Source organism: Balaenoptera musculus, chromosome 10 (genome assembly GCF_009873245.2).
Source record: "Balaenoptera musculus isolate JJ_BM4_2016_0621 chromosome 10, mBalMus1.pri.v3, whole genome shotgun sequence".
In the NCBI taxonomy this organism is placed as follows: domain Eukaryota; kingdom Metazoa; phylum Chordata; class Mammalia; order Artiodactyla; family Balaenopteridae; genus Balaenoptera; species Balaenoptera musculus.
Genome location: NC_045794.1, coordinates 17,111,494 through 17,137,969, shown reverse-complemented (window position 1 = coordinate 17,137,969; position 26,476 = coordinate 17,111,494). Strand labels below are relative to the sequence as shown.

At 35.1% G+C, this 26,476-nt stretch overlaps 1 protein-coding gene across 1 annotated transcript in view; it reads right to left on the bottom strand.

The window, feature by feature from the left end:
• Nucleotides 1–26,476, bottom strand: part of PDE3A (phosphodiesterase 3A) — a 306,358-nt gene that overhangs the window by 123,611 nt on the left and 156,271 nt on the right. The gene's annotated exons all lie outside the window — the stretch shown is intronic.

Sequence of the window (26,476 nt, the reverse complement as noted above, 5' to 3'; positions counted from 1 at the left end):
TACTAGTTGTTGTGAAGATATTTTAATATCACAGTGTGACAAAATGAGTCTGCTAATGTACAGCTTTATGGTTGTCAGGAACATTCTAGATCAATGTTAAACCACGTTAAGCTTTATTTTCTTACCATTTAGCTTCTAGTTTATTAAGAAAATATGCTACAGAAATCTACTAGTGTAGCTTAGTCTACTGTCAAGAATGACAAGAACCAGAAGTCCAAAATATTTCAATCATTTTAAATTCTGTTTTGATAATATCACAAAATATGAGAGTTCAAAGGAGCAAAATTATTTACTGTGAAATATGCCCCCAAAGTCACGAAATGTAAATTTTCATAAAAACAGAGACTATAAAACATTATCAAGTTATTCCCATAGTTGTAATAGTCCTGAGCTACTTTGCTTCAAAGCACAATATTTATTTATTGAAAATAACATTTATCTTGAAGAGCATTAAGAAAATGCAAGATACCAACTGAGAGGAATAAAATTCCATTTCTCTGTCCAGTACACTCACTAGTCATGTGTACCAATGGAAGAACTCCTTACTATTAAGAAGCTAGCATGCTAACAAGACATCTATAGAACATACTTCTATACATTAACTTTTCTGTACAACAGCAGTGACTCTTCAGTAGCTATAACAAAAAACAAATAAACTGATCACAATAGCAACAAAAAACAATATACTTTTGAACATTATTAAGAAATGTTTGATAACCATACACAGAAAATGGTAAAACTTTACTGATAAACATACAATGCTCCTGGTTAAGAAGAGTGAATTCAATAAAATTATTGTGTTCATTTTTACCCAAATAAATTTACAGGTTTAACTCAATTTCAATCAAAAGCTGTTTGTATTTTTTTTAAGAAAAAAATTGAAAAACACAAGCACCTAAATTTTATCTGAGAGAATGAACTTCTAAGAATCAAAATATCAGAAGAGATGAAAATGCCCTAGTGGTTATTGAAGTGTATTATAAAATTTAACTCAAATTATAGGATAATGATTTAAGACTCAAAATACAAATAAATGAAATGGAGTGGACAGTTCTGAAATAAATTCAAGTACATGTAGTAACAAAAGGTAAAAAATAAAATATAAAAATCAATGGGTATTTGATGAATTATTCAACAAATGAAAAAAGAAAGAAAAAATTGGAGCTGAACCTTACAATATATATAACTTCTATATAGATAAAAAATTAAATTTTTAAAAGATCAAACTGTAAGTATAAAGTAGAATAAAATCAAGACAAATACTTAAACTACTTTGGAATATATAAAGATTTTCCAAATTAAAAAAAAAACACAGACGAATTTATCAGGCTGCATGAAATCTTCAAATGTCTGCACAAATGTCAAATTGGCAAAATATCTGCAGTAAATGGTAGGTAAAGAATAATATCTTCAGTACACTAAGAACTCTACAAACGTGAAATAAACACAACTCTAATAGATAACTGGAAGAAAGGATAAGGACAATTTACACAATAAATATCAAGTCAAGAGGTTTATGGGAAACAACTGACTTTGTTGGAAGTGAAAGAAATTCAGTATAAACAATAACAAAAAACTACTGTTGCCTATCTTTTAGCAAATTGATAATGTAGAATATTAGGTTAGGATTTAGGGAGATAAGTATACACATATATTGCTAGCATATAGCAAATATATATATTGAGATATATATGCATATATATATATAAAACACTTATAAATATAGACATGTACCATGTATGTCAACTTTAATACATATTACATACTACTAAAAATTCATACACTTTGACCAGTAAATAAAATCGTAAGAATCTAGTAATTATAATGTGCTAATCACTGTGTTATCCAACAAAAGGGTAACTATTCAATAAATTATAGTATAGAAAAGAATATAATATAGCAATTAGAAATTGTGTCCACCTAGAGGGGTGGGATAGGGAGGGTGGGAGGGAGATGCAAGAGGGAGGGGATATGGGGATATATGTATAGTATAGCTGATTCACTGGGTTATACAGCAGAAACTAACACACCATTGTAAAGCAATTATACTCCAATAAAGATGTTAAAAAAAAAAAAACTGACCTGCAGAGCCTTTTAAAAAATTAAATGAGAAATGCTCATGGTATAATAAGTGAAAAATACAACTACGTCATTTTAAATTACTCATTTTTAATAAGATAGTCGATTATTGCAAGCCTTAGAAGTATTACAATGATTTAATTATAGTTTGGCTAGCACGTAATTTTGGGTAAATTAGCCCAGATAATCATCACATAAAATTGAATGCTTAGTGGATATTTCTTTAATGCTTTAATTTCCTAAATTTGTAGATTTATTGGCAATACATCTGCTAGTAAATATTCATTAATACTAATTTAAAGTTAATTATAATAAGATAAAATACTAATCAACCAATGAAATAGTCTGATTCAGAAACATATAAATTAAGGATATTTAAGTAATTATTCACTAGAACTATCAAAACAATTCTTGACAATTTCAACCATTGTCCTATTGAGACTTTGGGAATATCTTTCATTAATAACAGGGAGGTGAGATGCTTGCGTTGGCAACTCTAAAGAGATGATAAACTTGAGTACTAGACTGATAAATAAAAATGATTTTTAAGCAGAAGGCTTACCTTCTCCTCTCTCTCACTATTTTATCTAAATCTTCTCAAGAAAATAGGTTATAAAAGGCTGTTATGACTATTACCCTCTTGCTAGTGAATTTAAACGAACAGGGTAACTTGGTAAATTCTACCACGCATGAGTATCACAATTAAAAGAGGTAAATACATCAGAAACACGAATTGTCATCCACCTATATGAATTTAAGGGGGAATATCTGATGATGACAGATACTAAGTCAAGAACATAACATTTCTCCAATATCAGAACTAAGATAAGAAAAAAACACGGGATTCACTGCCCTCTGCCATTAACTATCTTAAAGACAATTTTTAGTCAAAGAACAAAAACATTCAAAATGCAGACTCATTTGGGTCATCACTTACTACAGAAGAGAAGATAATTTGATAATGTACAAACCAGAACTTACAAACCTCCAAAAGTTTCACTCTCCAACCTTTTATTTTAAACTTTAAAATAGTAAATTTGCCAAATGTGTTACGTATCAGAGAGAGTTATTTCCTTGCAGTATACAATAGACTAATGAGAGAGATTTAGGCTAAAGGAATTCTATTCCACTGTATCATTATATATTTATATTATCTATTTAATACCATTATTATAATATATTTGAAAGTCTGAGTTGACAAAGCATGTGGTAATATTTCAAAATGTATTTTAAAATGATACTGCTGCTACTTTTTTCTAGGTAATAAAAAGTTACATAAATCTACATGCTCTGTGAAATATCCAAAAAATAAAAAAAACTCTGACATGATGAATAAGATACTGGAATGTTCTCTATTCAATAAGAAGAAAGGCAAAGGAAATCAACAAAGATTGTATTCCCTTTGGACTTGAGGAAATCACACAAGGGCTTTATCATTAAAAAAGTATCTATTGATACTTTTCATTTAAAAAATCTGAGCCAAAATTTAACATTACTTCAGTGTTGACTATACGGGGTTTGTTACAGTATCTTCTCGCATTTGTTTTTTAAATGCAGAGAAAGGTGGGGAGGGCTGGATAGGGTGTCAGGACTCTACTTGTTCCGGTGATTATTGCATACCTGGCACAGAAAGGGGAGTGAGTATCAGCTTCATATTAGTACATGACAGCATTTGAATTTTTACCCTATTTACACAGAATTTATTTTACTGTCATAAGAGCATTGTCCTCAGATCATGGATGCAGGACTAAAATAAGCATCATGTTTTCAGTAGCCTTTTAAAAAAAACTATCCATAGTATGATAAACTGCCTGACTTATTTAATATTACAGATTATTTAAATTAAAATGAAGCATTTGGCTGCTGGTAAGTATTCCTATTAAAGCAGAACCACAGAGCTAAATGTTTTAGAAGTACAGAGATACCTCCCTAGCCCTACTCTCTTAACTAATGATTAGGACAAATGAAAAAAATTGGTCAGTTATAATAAATAGTAAAGAGGAGAGCTTGCATAATAAGTCAATGAATTACAGAATTAAGTGCAAACTGATATTGATGTTATATCAGTGAGGAAGTTGAAACATCCTTTGAGTCCACAGGTAGGATTAGTGTTAAGTTGCAGATGTCCAATGAGGAACAGAAGTAGAATTTGTGGAATCATTTTTTTCTTTTTGCAACTGAAGTCATTTCAATGGACTACACTTTCAAGATAAGTGAACAGCAGCATGATACCCAGGCCATTCTGGGAAAAGAGACAAAAAGTTTATTAACATGACATGATACTCTTTTTGGAGGAGGAATGCTTCTGATTTTATGATCAATTGAAATGTAAAACAGAGAAAGAGAGAGAAATTGAAACTAAAAAATGAATAATAAATAGGAAATTCAAATATGTTCTGGTTGATAAAGAGTACATGGCTTAACTCAGGAAGAAAAAAATGTTTGTCTCTCGCCTTCTATGAAAAATACCTTCTTGGCTATTTAACTATGATTACTGCTATGGGTAATAACACTTTAATAAACATCTCACCAGAAGGTTTGAGGATATATAGGTCACCAAGGTTACGCCTACACACGGCAAAGAGAAGGAATTCTCCGTAAAACTGTCTATCTTTCCTTCTTTCTCAGCTCCCATTAATCAGGATGGGCAAAATGAAGATGCTTAAATTTATTCCTAGGAAATAAAATATACTTCCTTTCAGAGAAACACAATTTGCTATGTAAAGCATTTTGAAAATCCTAACTTCCTTGACACTAAGTCATTTTCATCCTTATGGAATAAATTCTTCTCTCTTTTATTTTTAATAATAAATGTCTACATCACAGCCTTCAGCTAACAGTATGTTACACAGTACTTAGTTCCAAGGAAAACAAAACTGCTGCCAAACACCGAATTTAAAAAGTTCACAGGAGAAACAAATGAGAAGTTAGCATGGAAACAAAATGGTTCTGTCCAAGCAAAGATATTTTTGATAATAGCATGAGAAATGCAGAGAGTTGAAAGTGTGTTTCTGTAGGTAAAATAGTTCCCTTTCTTGTTTATATTTTTCCCTGTGCTATGTTCTATTATTTTTTGTTTGTTTGTTAATATAAACATGAATACCTTTTTAGGGACTTTTTGGGCAAAAAAAAAAAAAACAAACCTCACCAGACTTATTACTGAAGGGATGCAAGCTGCAGGAAACCACAACTAGATGCAAAATTAAAAAAAAAAAATACTTTGCATGTATTTAAAGAGGCGAGCGGTTTTAGATATGAAAAAATGTAATGATGGAGAGTTAACAGTCACACTGTTATCCTCAAGTTATTCTCAAGTAAACTATTCTTCTACTTCATTTGTTGAAAACCTACAGAATGGGAGAAAACATTTGCAAACAATACAACTGACAAGGGATTAATTTCTAAAATATACAAACAGATCATGCAGCTCAATATCAAGAAAACAACCTAATCAAAAAATGGGCAGAAGATCTAAATAGACATTTCTCCAAAGAAGACATACAGATGGCCAACAGGCACATGAAAAGATGCTCAACGTCTCTAACCATTAGAGAAATGAAAATTAAAACTACAATGAGGTATCACCTCACACCGGTCAGAATGGCCATCATCAAAAAGTCTACAAATAATAAATGCTTGAGAGGATGTGGAGAAAAGGGCACCCTCCTACACTGTTGGTGGGAATGTAAATTGGTGCAGCCACTGTGGAGAACAGTATGGAGGTTCCTTAAAAAACTAAAATAGAGCTATCATATGACCCAGCAATCCTAGTCCTGGGATATATGACCCAGCAATCCTAGTCCTGGGCATATATCCAGATAAAACCATAATGTGAAAAGATACATGCACCCCAATGTTCATTGCAGCACTATTTACAATAGCCAAGACATGGAAGCAACCTAAATGTCCATGACAGATGAATGGGTAAAGAAGATGTGGTGTATATATACAGTGGAATACTATTCAGCCATTAAAAAGAATGAAATAATGCTCTTTCCAGCGACATGGATGAGATCATCATACTAGATGAAGTAAGTCAGACAGAGAAAGACAAATACATCACTTATTTGTGGAACCTAAAAAAATGATACAAATGAACTTATTTACAAAACAGAAATAGACTCACAGACATAGAAAACAAACTTATGGTTACCAAAGGGAAAAGTGGGGGGAGGGATAAATTAGGAGTTGGGGGTTAACTGACACACACTACTATATAGAAAATAGATAAACAACAAGTACCTACTGTATAGCACAGGGAACTATACTCATATTTTGTAATAACCTATACAGGAAAAGAATCTGAAAAAGAAAAAATATATATACTCATATATATATATTAATACATATATGAATCACTTTGCTGTACACCTGAAATTAATAGATTTTTAAATCAACTATACTTCAATAAAAAATAAATTACAAAAAGAAAATTACTATATTTTTAAAAACATAAAAATAACATATATACACTATAATTTATATATTATATATATATGAATATATACTCTGTATAGTACATACATGGAAGTATAACATAAAACCCTCTTTTTATGTAATCATTTATTCATTAAACAAATATTTATTGTGTGCCTATTATATGCAAGGAACTCTTGTAGACATAACCTATATACTAGTGAACAGACCAAGATGCATCTTTATTCTCCTGGCTCTTAAAATTCTAATGAAAGGAGATAGAACATATACAAATAAACATATACCAGGTGACGATAAAGCTATAAAGATGCCTAGAGTAGCGTAAAGGATAGAGAATGAGAGGCAAATGGTGGGTCAGGGCTGGGAACAGAGCTAATTCTTTTTTTTTTCAGAGCTAATTTTATTTAAGTAGATCAGGGAAGTCCTTTCTGAAAAAGTGACATTTATCAGAGACCTGTATAAAGCGGGAGAGCCAGACACACAGGTATCTGGGGGATGGGCACGCGAGACAGAAGACACAGAGGTGCAAAGGTCCTGAGATGGGAGTACAAGTGGTACAATTGAGGAGCAGCAGAGCATCCTTCACCTAAAATTTTAAAACAGTTGGATCTTTTAAATCTATATTTGGTATTTACTCCCTTCCTCTGGTATGAAATTGTCCAAAAAAGTTAGTCATGAACTCCACTAATTAAAAATAACAAAGTACATTCTCTAGAGAAATACTCGTGGACCAGGGATTCTCCCTTCCCGAATCTCTTACTCAGTTTTATTCAATACAACAAGAATTTATGAAGCATATATGATATGCCACAAAGGTACCCTTGTATTAGTCATAGTACAATTTTGTTGTCTCTTTACACATGGGTTTTGTTTTTCAAGAGTCATAAAATGCATAAGGGCAGGGGCTGCCTTTTAATTGCAGTTACTATGAGAAGCCTGGGACTTTCAATTTCATAAGCAAATTAAAGCTCTTCTTTACCCTGGGCATGTTCCCTTTGGATTCTTCCTTTGGCATACTCTTTTCATAATCTCCTTAGTACTTATGTTTTTGTTCTCTAGGATTCTATGTAGGAAGATGGGCCTGGACTGCCCGCTCCCCTGCCCGCAGGGCCCACTAGACGGCAGTCCCCTGGCCTGGGACGATCTGTGATGGACAGTGTAGACCAGTGCAGCTCCCACCTAGTCCTTTTAGGGGAACTGCTCTTAATCCCTGATGTTTCTTTCCTTTGCCTCTTGTTATCAATGGGGGTCAAGGCTATATTGTGCTCCGCCGAAAAGGGAACTGAAAAATCTGTAAATTTAATTATAAAGGAGGATAGATCTTTTTCAATACCATCTCTATTGGGCCTTTTGAGGCCCCAAACCCCAGCGAAGAACCCTGGAGGGCTGGGTGACAATGTGTGAGAGCCTCAGGGATTTTCTTAACAACTTTGGCCTACGGTCCAAATCAAACACAGACTTCCTGGGAGATTCCATCAGCCTCCTTCGCGTAACCCAGACACCATCAGCAGCCTCAGTTCTCACCCAGAGCCTAGCTTCACTACCACCACTTCATCACATCCCCCCACATGCTAAATCCATTCCACTCTACAAGGCATTATCAAGTGATGGGGGCGTTATTGAAGAGCCAAGGGGAGACCGGACATGATTACACCACACAGAATACTGCAAAAAGCCACTCAAATATCCACCAGGTATCTCAGATGGTGTCACAGAGCATTTTTGTTTATTTTTTTATAGCTGTTACTACCCCTTGCCCTTTACTCCTGGCGGGGGCGGGAGGCACGGGGAGGGAAATGAGTCTTTTTCAGCTTAAAGGTCTCAACCTTTCATGCCTCAAGGATCCTCCCCCAGAGCTAAATCTCGTTTTTTATCATTCCCCAAATAATTTAGCTTTCTCCTATTCTCCCCATCTTGAACCTTCAGACAAATTAGCAGGAGAAAAAGGATTCTTTAGAACTGACCCTCCTTAGAAAGCACTGAGAGCCTGAAAACAGTAAAGCACTACATAGGACTGAAATCAAGGGATATTTTTTCCTTTCACAGTTGGTGATAACTACCTAAATTCCATTCACTTGGCAGAGAATAAATCCCTGATCCTAACTCAGCGTTCCAACCCAGCAGCCAGTGTAAATTTCATAAACACGGGGGAATGAGAAAACTTCAAATAGAAAGAAGTTCAAATATTCTGGATTTCGAAATCCTAGCCTCTCTACTGTTAAGTCCTGTATCTTTTTCTGATAATGACGATAATGATGTTCCCACACTTTGGTTTAGAATGTTTCCATAATTCTATTTCTGTCCCTGTCATCACAATAACAATCACTACCCTAAACCTATATGCGGCTATTGAGGCTACAAAGCTTCCATTATTTTTACTTAATAGATCTTGACTATCTTGATTACATGGAATTTTTGTACTTTTTATTGCTAATTTGTATTTTGGGTACTATGCTACGAATAATGCAATCACAACAGTATTGTGCTTAAGCAGTGTTCCCCTATTAGATATTTTATAAAGAAATGACAATACAGTAAAACATGCTTTTGAAATTCTGCATAATATAATTAGTACTTGGATAGTCCCAATTCATATTAGCGTTATTAAAGTTTGGTGAAGTATTAAACAAAGGAACTCCATTTAACTAACATTTTCAACACATTTGAACAGAACACTTTTGTTTCGAAAGAGATTAACAGCTTTCCATGGAACACATTCTGAGGATTCTTTTTTCTTACAGTTTTCTAAATGTTTTTCTTATACATTTTTTTTTCATTATCATAGAGGCATATAATTCTTACTTTATAAATATGGAAATGAGTAAAGAGAAGTGAACTTGAAACATAGCCACTAGCCAGTGGTTAAACATGGATTAAAATTCGGTTCTGCTGACTACAAATCATATACTTTTTCTACTGTACAAACTTTAACAATAAATAATTATTGAGTTCAAACCAAGTATCAGGTCTTGGTCAACTAAGTATATTGGTAAGGAAAAAGAAAAAGACATGGGATTTGATTTGTCTTCATGGAACTCATGGTGGTAGTTAATGTGACAGATTTATTTCTACAAAATCCATTTTCCACTCCTAGTCTCCATCTCCTTTAAAAATTGAGGAATATGAGAAAAATTTAATTTCTTGGAAAATCCTATGTAAATACTATAAATTAATCATATTTTTCAATGTTGGCTATGGAATTACCTCAAAATGTATAGTAAATTATATGTCAGAGTTTAAGTTATGCTAAATTCTCTATTAGCATATCTCAGTAGTACCTATTATTCATTCCTGCATTCACTCACTCACTCTTTCATTCATACATCCTTTCAACAAATATATATTGCGTACCCACAATATCTAGCCCAGTGTTCTATGTAAACATAGCAAATGTTGCTATTCCCAACCCTGAGGCACCACAGGATCTTGAAGTACCTTCTGAATCATTAATAAACTCTAGCACAGTAGTCAAGCATGTGGGTTCTAGAGGCTGGATTTGTTGGTTCAAATCCCACATCTGACATGATATTCAATCTTACTAGATACATAATCTTGGACAATTTACTTAATGTTTCTGTGCCTCAGTTTCTGTATTTCTAGCATTTAGATAATAATGGCATCTAACTCTAAATGAGTTATTACATAAAGAAGGCTTAGTATAGTATCTGGTACACAGTAAGTACACATTAAATCTTAGCTATTATTTTTATCATTTTTAATAATTACATAATTTTATTTAGGTGTTAATATATTCTAATTCTTTAAGAAAAGTATAATTCAAATGACATATATGTGATTACTTTTTATTAAGCTAGAGTGGGAAAAACCCATTCCCTGACCATGGCAACATCCAATTTACAAAATTTGATCAAATTTATAAGTAAAACAAACTTCATGCATCATTTCTCAGAGTAGTATGTAACACGTAACGTGTCCATGAGGTCTACTGAGTCTAGTGAATCAGATTCAGATTTATTTTCTGTGTAATAATTGGAAAATCCAAATTTTAACATCACTAGGTCCCCTTAGTGACAAGAGACATGGAGACATGAGATCTGGGGTGGCTTAATTTTCATGAGGCACATAGAATAGCAAAAGGCTGAGCGTCGCAAATAAACATTTGAAAAGATCAGCTGAGGAAAAAGCTACTCGAGAGTCTGTTCAATACGGACAAGGCTTGCACCTTCAGGTGGATCTATTAATTGGAAACACAACGGAATTTCCAATGCAAGTAACAGGCCTGAAAAAACAAGCAAACAAAACTAAACAAGTACACCCCTCAAATTCACGCAAATGTTTCTAAAATAACCACAATAAAACGTTTTTAAGTTCTGAGCAGCAAAACAAATGCAGTTTTCTTAGGAAATATTAAACAAGGCATTGTGGCTATACTTTATTAACTCTATCAAACTTACTTCAGGTGAAACCCAAATCTCTGAGCAGCATTGAACACAGCTATAAATCTGCATTTTACAGTTTGTTAAACTACCGCTTGTATTATTTCTGCTAATTTGGGTAATTGAGCAGAAAGCACACATACAAAAAAGAGTTTCATTCATTATTTCTAGCTCTTCACCTGTGGTCTTTAGAATGGCTCTTCCTAATATTTCTCAGTTTCCCTATATACTCAGATCCCATTTATACAATGCCTTATTCAAGGCTCTTCTCCCCGGGAAGTTATTAAGACTCAGTCAAACCTCATGACATGAGGGCAACTTCATGAGACTAACCTATAAAACTGATCTTTCTTTAGAAGAAAAATTTGGAAATCCTAGGGAAAAATAATGAAATTTAGATATAGCCTCAGTTGTGGCAAAAACATTAACAAGATTCATGAGGTCTTACATTTGGATAGCTTTAAGGTTTTTTTTCTTTTTCTTAATCAAACATTCTCATATATTGCATGTGGTATAAACAACATACAATTTCTTAAATTGTAGCATTAAAATTAATAATGTGTGCTGGAAAATGGGAAAAGTACTTTGATCTCCAAAACACTTACTTTTCTGGACCTATAAAAATATAGATATGTTACTACTTAGTTTTTAAGCTGTTACGTATAGCAACAAAACTAACTAAATCAGAGAAAAATTTCCACTTAAACCATCTTTCTTAGAAATGGTCTTAAAAATCAATAGCGTGAGTTTTAAAAATAAATCTCAATAATACACGACTTAAAAAATTAAACTCAATTTAAGTCTGATAAATGACATAAAGTACTGAATTCATTTTCATACGATTTCCTCTTAATGCAAAAGTTACTTTTTTCCAAAAATGTTTTTTTGTAAAAAATATAAAGCCTTATTTTATTCAATGCTTAGCTACGTTTTTCATCAGTGCCAAAAAAACTTCAGCAAAATGACAAAATTCCACACATTTTCCATGCTACTTCTCTTGCCCAAACAGCCTCACTTCGGGGGGTTGTGGAGAAAAGGATAGATTGGCTAAGCGAACAGTATATGCCAACCCCATTATATGTCCCTTGGGTTTCTTCTTTTTCCACTTAACTTGATATTGCCAAAACTACTTTAGTTCCACTTCTACGATATGTAAGTTTTAATAAAACATGTGCATCTTGTCCTTAGCTCCCTAAATGTGGCTGGAAATAATTTATGATAAAGCCTGAAGACAGTTTCTCAGCTCAAGTTGAAGGCAGAGTATATCCACATCCCCAAATTTGATATAGCCCCTCAATTCTTCACGGCTCCAAGACTCATTTGATACATTGAAAGTAATTTCATGGGTTTGTTTATACCACAACCAATGTTCTTTTGCAGAAAGAAAAGGTTTCCTTGGAAATTTATTCCCTTTTGGGACATATTATGCAGGTCCCTAGGGATGAAGGAAAAGAAACTCGAATATAAGATGATGTGGTGAGGAAAAGGGAAGGGGGGGGAGAAAAAAAGGAAGATCAGAGCATGATGTAAAACTGTTTGTACTTTATGAACTGAGGGTGGGTAGAATTACGAGTTCAAAAAGGATTAATATGTTCTTCTCTACTTTGTTCTTACCTCAAGTACTAGAGCTGACTAATTCACTCTGTTTTTACCGTTTTCTTTTTTTTTTTTTTTTTAAAGCAACTACTATGTACCAGAGCCTGTATTAAAGGCAAAACATAGGAAAGAAGAAGAACTTGAAAAGTGAATCTGGTGAGAAAAAAAACATGAGGAAAAAGACAAATAGCTACCTAACGATAATTATTTTAAAAAACATGATTCTGGGTAATTCCTTGGCAGTCCAGTGGTTAGGACTCAGTGCTCTCACTGCCGGGGGTCTGGTTCCATGCCTGGTCGGGGAACTAAGAGTCCACAAGCTGTGCGGTATGGCCAAAAAAAACAGCAGGGACTTCCCTGGTGGCGCAGTGCTTAAGAATCCGCCTGCCAATGCAGGGGACACGGGTTCGAGTCCTGGTCCAGGAAGATCCCACATGCTCCGGAGCAAATAAGCCTGTGCGCCACAACTACTGAGCTTGCGCTCTAGAGCCCGTGAGCCACAGCCCACACGCCTAGAGCCCGTGCTGTGCAACAAGAGAAGCCACTGCAATGAGAAGCCCGTGCACCGCAACAAAGAGCAATACCCGCTCGTCGCACCTAGAGAAAGCCCGCGCGCAGCAACGAAGACCCAACACAGCCAAAAATAAAATTAATTAATTAATTAATTAAAAACAACAACAACAACAAAAACATGATTCTGGGTTGCAGAAGAGGAAGGTTGATTAATGTATCAATTTACCACTGTCTTTGTCAATTTGAATCAATAATATACAGTGGATGGTATTCCTGTTTTGATTATTTATCTAAATTGAAAACTCCCTGAAATGTTTTTTGTGGGAAGGGGGTATCCTAAAGGAAGTATACAATAAAACATTATTTTCTATTAAACACATTTTATTTGCTTCCAGCCATGACCGGAAGTATTAAATATTTCACCAAGACACGTGTTTCAACATAAATTGTTATCTAGAAATAGAGGGAGGGATGTAATTTGACAAATAAGATATTTGTACAGTTATTGCTGTGTCACAGCCAAAGTTTTTAATGAAACTGCCACAGAAAATACTTTAGTTTCTCATCTTTTGTTGAGGAATTTAAGACTTAGAATTGTGGGATTCAAAAATGATCACAAAGTCACATTTGAAAATTGAGAATTATTGTCATTGTTGGAAGTATTAGGGCAATTTTCCTGTTAGGCTACATTTCTTCTTTTTTGGAAGTGGTCATGGGGGAATGACTGTTCTAATATGGTTTCTGGCTGCAGGGTATGTACAAAATGCCCAAGATAGTATCCTTAGAAGATGACAAATTCAATTTTTCAGAATCAATAAATTACACAAGGTACAGTCACAGCTTTAGAAGTGTAGCCAAACTGAACCTCTAGCCTGTAATGTTTTTCCTCTTTCAAGCTACCATTATTCAAAACTTAAAGAAAAAAAATTTTTTGCAAGTTCCATATATTCAAAGAGCTCATTAGAACCATAAACTAGACCACTTAGAATAATCTAATTTATAATATATTACAAAAACACAATTTTGACTTCAAAAGATAAAGTCAATCAGAGGAGGCTCTGAGAGGACTACACTATGCGTTCAATTCGTAAGTCAGGCTAAGAAATGTTTTTAAAAATGCTTAAAAATTGAATCCATTATATTGGCAGAGACCTAATTTTCAGCCTCTCTCCTTCTTCCTGATTTAACAATACAGGTGCTGTTATTCAAGTTACTGTACATATTACAGTATATTTATTGAGTCCTTATAACATTGCTTTGTGGTTAAGATAGACTCTGGAGTCCAATTCTTGAAATCAAACCCTAATTTTACTCTTACTAGCTCCATGAATCTGAGTAAGTTATTTTTATCATTTCTAGGTCCAGTTTCCACATTGTAAAATGGAGATAATAGTAAGATTACCAAGTTGACATAATTTTTATGAAGATAAGATGAGATCATCAATGTAAAACCATTCAATGGCTTCTCATTTCATTTAGAATTAAATTTGAACTCACTGCTATGACCTGCAAGGCTTGAATACTGTTTACTGTGCCCGGAATGAATTTTTCCATTTCTTAGCATTATTAGCTCACCCTTACCCTTCAGGTATCATTTCGAATAGCACTGCCTCAGAGATATTTTCCAAGACTAACGAATAAGCCACCCTTCCATCCATCCATGCCTCCATCCATCCAGCATCAGCCAATAGATACTGAGCACCTACCCTCAGCCAGGCTTGATACTAGGTACTGGAGTTAGGGAATAAACAAAAGAGGCCAGCCTTACCTTCATCTTCCCCAATTCTCTTCAGCATGACCATCTGTTTCCTGTATTTAATGGCAATCTGAAATTATCTTGCCTATTTATTTCATTACTTGCTTATTGTCTATCTCCCATTCTAGAAAGTGAGTTTGAGGACCAAAAATCTTTTGGTCTTATTTTCTATATGCACTGTACCTGGCAGCAGTTAAGGGACTCAATAAACATTTGTTTACAGAATGACTAATTAGTTTGCCCAGAAGAAAATTAAGTAAGAGAAGTTCACTAGTTAGGAATTTGAACAATGAGGAGTTGATTCAAAAATTCTATAGCTGGGAAAAGACTTCTTTGTCTTCAATTTCATTCTCCCTAGAGTTCTCTTGCTATTAAAAAAAAAAAAAAAGCATCTTGTGATATGTTTGTCAAATTATAATGAATAAAATGCCTACTATTTTAGTTTTAAGATTCTGTGGTACCCCTAGATGGAAATGAAGACATTCTGAGTTGCTGTATATCAGGATGCAAACAAGAGAACACAATTAGTAAAGACACTTTGTCCCTTCACTCTCTAACTTATAATTTTCTTTCATCCCTTGCCTTATGTGGCCAAAGACTGCTAGTTTCCCATACCATATACGTCTACTCTTACTCTTCACACAAACCCAGTTTTTGCAGAGATGGCAATGTGCCTAGCTTAAAAACATTTCCTGACCTCCCCTCCCTTATAGATCAGGAAGCCATGGGACACAATGTTGGCCCATCAGATGTAAACAGAAGTCACTATGGGAAACTTCCAAGAAAGCACTTTAAAACGGGGAAAGACTTGGCTAGTTTGCCTCTTTTTGCCCTTCTCCCTTTCTATTCTTCCTGCCTGGAAGTGCTTTAAGATTCTGGAGATGAAGCAATGATCATCTGACCCAAAGTAACCAGGAGGAAGAGATAATCGCCTCTGCCCCAACATCCTGAAGCCATGAAAATGTCATCATTGAAATCAATTTGAGCAGACATGTACAAATGCAAACACACACACACACGCGTGCGCATGCACGCACATACTCTTATGGAAGAGGAGCAATAATGCCAGGCAACCAGTATAGACCAGGAAAGGCCTTCGAAGAGAAACAGATCCACACATTAACCGAATTTGGATTCGTTCCAAAGCAAAATTATAACATTCTAACCATATGTTTGGTACACAGAGGAATCATTTATGTCATTAGTTTGATTCCCATTATGTATGTGATACTTATATCAAATTCAGCCTTGTGAACTCAACAGAGATGGTAGAAATAATTTGTGGATATCTCAGTTCCCTTTGTTGCCATACATCTGGTTCTTGAATAAAAAGTGACCATCACTATTTTATTTATTTATTTTTTTTAAAAGGGACAAATGCCCAGAATGGTGAGAACCAGGTAAAACCAGTTTGGAAAACAGATTAAAACAATGTTTCTGGGGAAAAAAAAAAAAAAACAATGTTTCTGAAGTATGTTTTATAGAACCTGGTTTAGTTGTTTTAGGGAAAAAATCATTAGTTGTTAATAGTTGTTTGGGGGAAAATCATCTTAAAAGATTTTAGAAATATTGGGCTAGACACATGTTATTTTTAACACAGAACTTCACATGTCCTTTAATATTATGACCTCAGAGTGAGAAATATAGCAAATGAATTTCTCAGTAGCCTCAGTTTCTCAGATATAGTTTATCTCAGAAACTGAACTCATTTCTCATAGAGCACCTGTGTACCACAGAGCACAGTTTGGGAAATAATGAAGAATTTTGTTTTTCAAAATGTTTCAATTCCAAAAACTCAGAATTTCAGAGAAGAACAATACAAAAATTTATACTTCTAGATAAGTCAAGACAATGAACATTGACCTTAAAATCTAGCATTTAGAATAATTTGTCTGCTTTTTGTTTTAAAAATAAACATGACACACACAATAATTGCATCAGGAAAGTAAAAAGACAACCCAGAGGGTTGCAGAAAATATTTGCAAATCACAAATCTGATAGGGGGCTTGTATGTAGAATACTTGTACAAAGAATACAGAATCCTGAAATAATACAAAGAAATTAACCCAATTAAAAAGTGCGCAAAAGGTTGAATAGATATTTCTTCAAAGAAGATATACAAATACCCAACAAGTACATGAAAAGATGCTCAACATCATTAGCTACTGGGGAAAAGCAAATCAAAACCACAATGAGATACCACTTCATACCCACTAGGATAGTTATAATAATATTTAAAATACACATACACACAGAAAACAAGTATTGGTGAGGATGTGGAGAAAAATGGGAACCCTCATGGTAAAGTGGTACAGCCACTTTGAAAAACTATTTGGCAGTTTCTCAAAATATTAAACGTGGAGTTACCATATGATCCAGCCTTTTCACTCCTAGGTATGTACCTGAGAGAAATGAAAATCTATGTTCACAAAAAATTTTAACAAGAATGTCCACAGGAACATTATTCATAATAGCTGAAAAGTGGAAACAACTCAAATGTCCATTAATTAATCAATGGAGAAACAAAATGTGGTCTATTCATACAATGCAATTTTATTTGGCAATAAAAAGGAATAAAGTATTGATATAGGCTACAACATGGATGAACCTTCAAAACATTATGGTAAGTGAAGGAGATCAATCACAAAGGGCCACAAATAGTTGATTCCTTTTATGAGAAAAGTCCAGGACAGGCAAGTTGATAGAGACAAAATAGGCTATTGGTTAACTGAGGCTGGAGGTGGTAGGGAGGCAATCAGGACTGGGAAGTGACTGCTAATGGAGAGCAGGTTTCTTCTGGAGACGGTGCAAATGTTCTGGAATTAGACAGTGGTAATGATTGCACAACTCAGTGAAATGCAAAAAACCAATGAATTGTATACTTCAACTGGATAATTTTCATGGTATGCGAATGACATCTCAATAAAGCTGTTTTTAAAAAATAAGCACACACACCTCTATGTACACACCCATTCCACACTAAGGAACTCCTTAAGGAAAAATCATAAGCATTAGATTCATCTCTTTTTAAATTTGAGGTGTATTATTGACAATATTGCGGAATAGAGAATTATAATTACTTCTTTAGGTGTAAGATATTTTAACTGTATTAAACAGTAAATTTAAGCATGACTCATTTCTAGTAGCAAGTGATAAGCCTGTGCCTGGTGATTGCTATTCCTACTACTAGCTACTCTGGAATTATTTAGGAAACTTTCCACTTATACTAGTTCTACCTGCAGAATCTGAACCAAAGAGAGATTTCGTAAGTACTGACATTGTTTTTATTTCTAAATTGGCTCCAGGGGTAATTCTCCAGTAAAGAGATACAATATCTGACATTTGGGGATTTGTTATTTTAAACTGCTTTCACACAGTTCCTTTCATTTCCTTTTCTCTGTGAGCAAAATGCCTTTCAAAATACTTGAGGGTCAATAACAGCATTAATATGGGTATTTAAAACTTATTTTAATAATCTTCTTGTAATAATAATTCTTCAAATAATTAATGTTTGGACCAGTATGTGACCTTCCATATATATTAACATCAAAAACCACATGAGCCAATATTGCATGTCAAGAGCTGTTGGATGCTTTACGTACAATGAAGACAGAGATGGAATTCGGGCCATCTCATTTTAGTAGAGGAGAAAGACACATAAGCAAATTAAAATAATATATGAGCACACATTTGTTTCTCCTACTAGTGGCTCAGTCTTCACTGTGTGCCTGGCATGCATTAAATATTTTCTATGCATTATTTTGAAAATCCTCGAAATAATCCTCCTGGAGTAATATCATTTCCCCTCCTGTATAAATGATGGAACTGAGACATACAGAGAGCTCCTTACTATGTGGCATCTGCCAAAGGTCCCACAGTAAGAATGCGTACAGCAAGGTATGCCTGTCAAACACTAGCTCTTATCCTCTACATTTTACTCCCCACATATCATGAATGAATAAGTTGTTAATGGAATCACAAATATGGAAGCAGTGAATTCTTCCTTGAGAGGTAGAGGCAATAGTGAGAGCTGAACTAAAGGCAGGATGCGATTGCTGTGATGGGTTTTTTTGGTGTGTACAGGAAATTACCAAGGATTCTAGGTAGGCTGTGGTCAAGATACTCAGATCTTTGTAAATGAAGTAAAAGGGTTCAGAATATATTTTAAAGGCAAGAGGAGACATCAGACACTTTAAAGTAGAAGTTATATGAACGTACGTGTGCTTTAGAAAAAGCCAAGTCTATAAACATAGTTGCAGATTGTTTGTGTGATGGGGCAATTTGTGGGAAGGAGATTAATGGCAAGATCACTTAGAAGACCCCTACTAAACACAGAATTAAAATAACATTTTCAACTTAAAGTCCATTCCCATTTCTGTCTCATCCCCCAAGGAAATGTTTCAATTGAAGATACATCTGAATTGGGATACAGCATCTCACCCTTTCACATTCAATGATGAAGACCATAAAATACCTCATCAGTGTTTTCACCTGAGGTTGCAATATTATCAACAGGTATTATTAACCAAAGAAAGTCAAAGCCTAATAAATTAGAAACCCAACAAAAGGAAATAGAGAACAAAAGGAAAAGGGGGAATCTTGCTCTTTTCTTCCCTTAAATAGTTAATTTAAAGCTCAACTGCAGCTTGAACACCTTTAAAGGATCCTTGAGCCATAAATTGTGCCCAAGGTCTAGAGTGGTTGACAGGCATTCAGATTTGCATGTTTTCAATTACACAGATTAGCATAAGGGCTCTTCCCACTCAGAACACTGCACTTAAAGTGTGAATGTGAATATGGATGAGACGATAAAAAAAATTAACCTCATGACACGCATTACCCACTAGAGGTGGATCATACTCTGCCCATCAATTGGATAGCTCTGGGAAGAGCCAAGGATGAATGCCTTTTAAAGCTCAAGATAGACATGTTTTGATGAGTAGACCTATATGACGTATGTATTACTCACTAATTCCACAATTATTAAGCACTAACTAACTACCAGATGCTGGGTTATAGAAGAGAAACAAAAACCAAATGAGTGTCCATCTCAAAGGAAATCTCATTCACTAGAGGGAAAGAAAGACGTAAATAAAGAATTTAAATATGTTCTGGGTGAAATATGTCCTGGGTGAAAGTGCCGCCTTGCTGTGTGAACTCTGACTTGATTTTCCAGAAATAATAAAAACATTATGAAAAAAAAAGAATTAAAATATAATATTATAACCCTTAAAATATCTGTTCCTCAAAGAAAGACTGTATAAACCATTTAATATGTGTTTGGAAGGTGTAAGAGGGTCTTGATAGAAAGCAATGGAGGGAGATCAAGGTGTCTGAAGGATCATCCCAGGTGGACGGAACACCACTGGCAAATGCTCAAAATGTGACAGTACATGGATTATTTGTTCAGGAAAAGAAGACTCGCCCACTGATGGCCTGTATTTAGGGTGCACTAAAAAAAGGTGGGGGGAGGCAGTCAAATTGTGAAGGGCCTGAAATGGCAGGCTAAGAACTTGGAATATTTATACTACGGGTTTAAGACAGTCACTGCTTTGTTCAGATTTGTTCTTTTTTTTTTATAATATCTTTATTGGAGTATAATTGCTTTACAATGTTGTGTTAGTTTCTGCTATATAACAAAGTGAATCAGCTATATGCATACATATATCCCCATATCCCCTCCCTCTTGTGTCTCCCTCCCATCCTCCCTATCCCACCCCTCTAGGTGGACACAAAGATTTGTTCTTGAGAAAGATCCCATCTAAGAAAGTGTATAACAGATTGGGGTCAGGTGAAGGTGGGAGCCTGCATAAAGACCAGTTAAGAAATAATTTTATAATCTGGGCAAGAGCTAAGGAGGACTGAGCCAACAGGAATGGAGGAGATGGGGAAGAGGGAGAGAGCTTCATGAGGTAGAATTTGATTTACTTAAAGAACACGAATAAGGGCAGAGTTAGAAAAAGGAATATGTTACAATCTATTCACTTTCCATACCGTACTCAAAACATCTGTCTTAAAAAAAATGCAAACTCCTTGATGGCACGCCTAACTGCCATCCACTGAGCCTAACACTGTGCCTGGCATCTAGGAGATGCTCCTAAACTAATAAATTAATTCATTACTTAAATGTTGAAATACCAAGGTAATAATAGAACACGGACAAAAGGGTAATCATCTAGTGAAAACAGTGGTACAGTTTGAGTTCTAATATCTAGTGAATACTCTAATTGTGTTACGTTTGGAAGTTTCCTCAATACAGCATGGGACCCTTAATACAGTCTTACAGGTTGATCTGAGGAAGCTTCTATAAAGAAGAAACTAATACACGGAAACCTGACATCAATGTGCCTGTTCAATCCCAATGTTTGTCTCTCATGTCAGTACTGCTCATATTCACATGGAATACTAGTCATTTGCCTGTCATTTCTAACCACATCAGTGTCGTCAATTTTAATTTGTAAACTCAAGAGATCAGAGACTTTGTCTAACTAGTTTTATACACAAAAAAGCACTGTTAGCTCTTAATAAATGCTGCTGATTAGGGTCATTTAAAATAACTTCCAAAGTAAAATTCAAAAATTCTCAAACCTCTATACAGCACATCTACTAACTACTCAGTGTTCATTGAGAATGTGACAAATGCCTGACATTCATATCTGCAAAGTCCTTATCACAGATTTTGCCAGAGTTTGCCTTCTTGTTCAAATCATCTATCATTACTTTCATTTATAGCACTTCATATAACTCTTGATGACCCTAGATGAATAATTACATTGTTATTCAGAGAATATATTAGCAAATAAACATAAACTAGTTAAAAATAAAGTTCCTTAAAGTTTTCAATATATTTGCTTCCTATTGATATTTTGTTGTTTGCTACCTGTATCTATGATGAGGGCAGAGGCTGGAACTTTAAGGTAAAAATCTAACCATTTAGCAATCACAGGATACAAATCTATCAGACTTGGGCATGGGACATAAAATATTTTTTAAGTAAGCTCTTATTTCATAGTTTCTAAAACTGAATAAAAATAGAAACCTAAGACATAGACTAAACAATTTAAAGATCACTCAACATTTTCCACGTAAAACAAATCTTCTGATAATAATCTCTCTGAGTGTTCAATTAACTTCTTAGGTGTTTTAGAAAGTCCTATTCCTGTCAAAATAGTGGTATCATTTACTTAATAATGGCCCAATATCATAACTGACGATAATTCCCTACTGAAGTTATACCATTCAGATTTCAAATAAACTGTTATAGTGGATTTTTTTTCCAACAGGACAAATTTCACATTATCCTTTAACTCTAAGCTTTACGATATAAGTGACCTTCAGAAATTCATTCCATTTTTCTCAGCTTCAATTTCCAAGTAAACAGGGGAGGGGGGGTTGCTACTTACCCATCTCATAGGGATTCTATGACAGAGCAAATGAGAGAAGAAACACAAAAGCACTTTCTCATACAGTATAATGATTGTGAGTCAAAAACATCTAAATTGTGAAGCAATTCCTAAAACGGCTGACTACATGTTTTTTTTAAGTTTAATATGTGGTCATGCATCAGAAATACAGGTTGATCTTTAAGATTACTCCTCTTTACATCAAATCAACATTAGTTTGCCCTATAATAAGGGAATGCAAAGATAATTGTTTATGACTTGTTACAAAGTAGCCTGCAGGAACAAATATGGGAAATATGTTCACATAGATGCTGTTTTTGAACACAAGGGGCACTGATTTTGCTGAGATTAGTAGAACAAATATATTGGAGCACTTCTGTTTTGGAATGTCAAAATAAATAGAAACAGGTCTAACAGATGAAGCTAAGAGGAGATTGTGTAGGGGGTCAGAAATATGTCCTGATAAGGAAAAACCCTGTTAGTCTTCGGGAACTTCAAGTGGCCTAGTTTGGGTGACATTTCCAAGGATCAGACCTTTGGATTATTACAAGAGAGAGTGCTTTTCTTGGCTGAAATCTGAACCAGACAATAATAAATCTCTTCATTCTCAGGATCCCGATTCTGATACTATAAGGTTTTAATTAAACCCAGTCAGACCAAATGGAGGTGTTTAAAAACGTGGTCACTTTCTACAAAATGAACAGAGCATTATTCCAATTAATGTACACAAGATGAAAAGGCCTGGGGGAGGACTTGATTGATCCGCGTTCCATTTTTTAATTTGTTGAGCTTAGTGAGGCATGTGCACTTCTCTTTTTAATTTACTAATTAATTTTAACTTGAAAGGGGGGATTTTTTAAATGGGATTTTCCATCATGCCAATTCTTAATAAAATGTATTTTTATAGGCATTCATATTTTGATTGTAGACTCATTCAATCCTTGAAAAATTATTTTTGAATCTATTATTTGGTACTCACATTAGATTTATCTCATGAAATGTATACTCTGAGTCTTAAGTCCACTTTCTGGAGAAGGGTGTGCCCATGAGATATGGTCAGTCAAGTTTAGCTGACTCCCTAATTCCTTGACTACTATGGATTGTGACATATTTCATAAAGCATGATTTCAATATTCACACTTAGTAAAGGAAAAGATACAATAATAATAGTGTTCTCTAAATTTCACAGATTAACTGTGAGAAATGAATGACTAAAAAACTTGTACCTCCTCAAGTTGAATTTTTCAATTTTCAAAGATGAAATCTGAGCCCGAAATTATTAGATTTCAGGAACTTGTTATAAATGAAATAATTCATGTACAAAAGTAACTCAAAATGGGCAATAGTAAAATGACAGTCCCTCCTAACAATCTGTTAAATTTGATGCATTTACCTTTACAGGCAAAGAAATGAAACGGATTATTTCTAGAGGCAGGCACTGAGCACTGAACCTGGGTCACAGACAGAATGGGCTCCAGACTTCTGAAAGCTAGAAGTCTGAAATCTACCTGTCAGAGGGCCACCACCCTCTGAAATCCGTAGGGCAAGAATCCTTCCTTGCCTCTTCCTAGTTCTGTTGGTATACTAGCAATCTCTTATGTTCCTTGGCCTGTAGCTGCATCATTCTAATCTTCTGTCTTCACATGGCTGTCTTCCCTCTGTGTGTGTCTGTCTCTGTGTCCAAATTCCTATTTTTTATAAGGACACCAGTCGTACTGGCTTAGATCCTCCCAACGACCTCATACTAACTTGATCACTTCTGTAAAGACACAATTTCCAAATGAGGCCACATTCTGAGGTACTGGGGGTTAGGATGTCAGCATACCTTTGTTGGGGGACACAGTTCAACTCATAACATATGAACCTTAGTTTTCTCAAATACAAAATTGGGAAGATAGATTACCTAACGGGGTTCTCAACCATTTGTGGATGAAGCAATTTTTATTTCCTCAGAATAAAATATATACTTGATGAATGGTACTGACAGCATGTGCTGAATGAAAGATCTTGATAAGAGCTGTGCTGCCTTCTGTGCTTTCTAGAAAAACCTGAGTAGGACCAATTATGTTCAGTGATTGACCCTCTAATTCCTCCAGTGGACTTAGAGATAGAGGATGCCTGGATTAGATGATCTCCAAGTCCTTTCTAGCCATGACTTTTACAATTCTAGAACAGTTTTTAGACTCGCATGCTTATTACACAGATGAAATGAACAAAAAAAGAAAAACATCTGTCTTGCCCAAGAAATTTTAACATGAAAACTGAAAAAATCAGAAAAAAAATCATTCTCATAACTCAGAACACTTTTCATATGACTCTTATGAACACCTTTTCCAATGTTCTTCAGTTTTCAAAACCTGAGTTCATTCTCTGCATATACTATGTTTCTGCTATAAATATACCCTTCTCAGGGTACACACACTTCGGTAAATCAGAAGTGTCAGCGAACACCTATTCGCCAGGTTTTATGATCCCAGCTCAGCCTGCCTCTGCTGTGATGTGTGCTCTGGGAAGGTCATGGACCTCTCCCTGCCTCAGTTTTCCCAGCTGTTAAATGGGGATGTTAACAAAAACACTATCAGGTATGTATAGTGAGCATATCTTACTTAGCAATAACTTATTACTAAGGTATTACAGATGCAATAAGGACTAGGAAGATAATAGCCATACCAAAGATTTTGAACATGATAAATATCATTAAGGTTACAAAGACTCGATAATAAAAGGAGATAGATCATCCCAGAAGCAGCAGCCGCTTCATTCATTTACCTTGGCTAGCCACTAGATACAACTTGCCTGTTCCCATGCGTGTAATTCAAAGTGTCATCACTCCTCCTGGGGCAACTGCACAGAAGCCAGCATGAGAAAATTTCACAATATATTATTCAGCACCAGTGTGCTCGTGCAGATCACAAAACGTGACTGTGTTCTTCATGCTAGTAGCTGGGGTTTGAGAAAGGGAATGAAATGAAAGCAGGGCAGCAATGAAAAGACCGAGATAGAGCAAATGAAACGAAACTCAATGTGACAAACGCCTAGGTTGCCAACTATTCCCAACCTCAATTTCTAGCAGTTGAGAGTTACTACTCCCAATAAAAAGAATAACAACTCTGACCAAAGGAAACTACTGAAGTTGTCAGAGCATTCCAAAGCCTACAGACCCTTTGATCATTGGGTTTCCTCCTGCTCAGAAGGACTTGGTCCATTCTCACAAACTCCCCACTTTCCATCAGAGCCTGGGCCTCAGAGAACAGAGTACTTCCTGCTGGACAGGCAGAGCCTGAGAAAGTTTTCTGGGGGTGGCTCTTTTTTTTTTCTTTCAAAGTTATACAGACACACATAAATTGTCTGCTTCAACATTTTAGTCACCTCAACATATGAAACGATGGGGTTTAAACAGTAAAATAACAATATAAGGGGGGAGGGCTGTCTTGCCCCTGGCATCAGGTATTATAAACAGCAAGGAGTGCCAGTGTAAACCTTTATTCAAGAGACTGGCTTCTTTGTCAAGCAATGCCTTTCTTCCAAAACATCCTTGCTGCCATATGTCTGCACATGGCCAGCTGCAGATCTAATAAGAAAGTTCTCATTCATGTTGTATAATGTTTTACAGGTTTGCCACGGGGGTCACTCGCTGTGAGTTCTTTACGTCAGAGTCGCAGCGCTAACAAACAGAGAGGGGAAAGATGCCAAGAAATGTAGGTTGGGAGGAGGGGAGGATCCAGAAAAAAGAAAGGAAACAGCGCATCAAGCTCACAGCCTTTCTATTTATCTTGCCCTCATTTAATGCCAGAAGCAGTGTTTTTATTATTAGGGAAGAAAAAGAGAGGAAAGGGGGCAACTATTAGGTTGGATAAACATTATCATCAAATATAAGATTAGGAGTGCCTAACTACCTCTCTCCTGACTATCTAATTTAGAAAGGGGAGATGCATTAGTCGTTTCAGATCTTGGGTGGCTATTTAATTATGCTCCTGTTGTTGTATTTACCATGTTAAAAAATACAAAGAAAAAGATGTTTCTTAATAGCCCTAAAACATGGAGATCTTATTAGGTTCATAATTTACTTCACTGAGGGACTGGGATACATCATTAATTAAAAATACTACATTATCTAATAAACTCATGTTGATATGAAATGAGATGCAACAAGTGAAAAAAATCAGTTTCAGACTGGCACTAAATGTTTTCAGAAAGTATATGGACGATAGCTTTTCCTGAGTGTTCACCCCCGCCAAGAACCAAGCGCCTTGTTGTGAACTCATTAAGTACATTTGTGGGATCATTCATGAAAC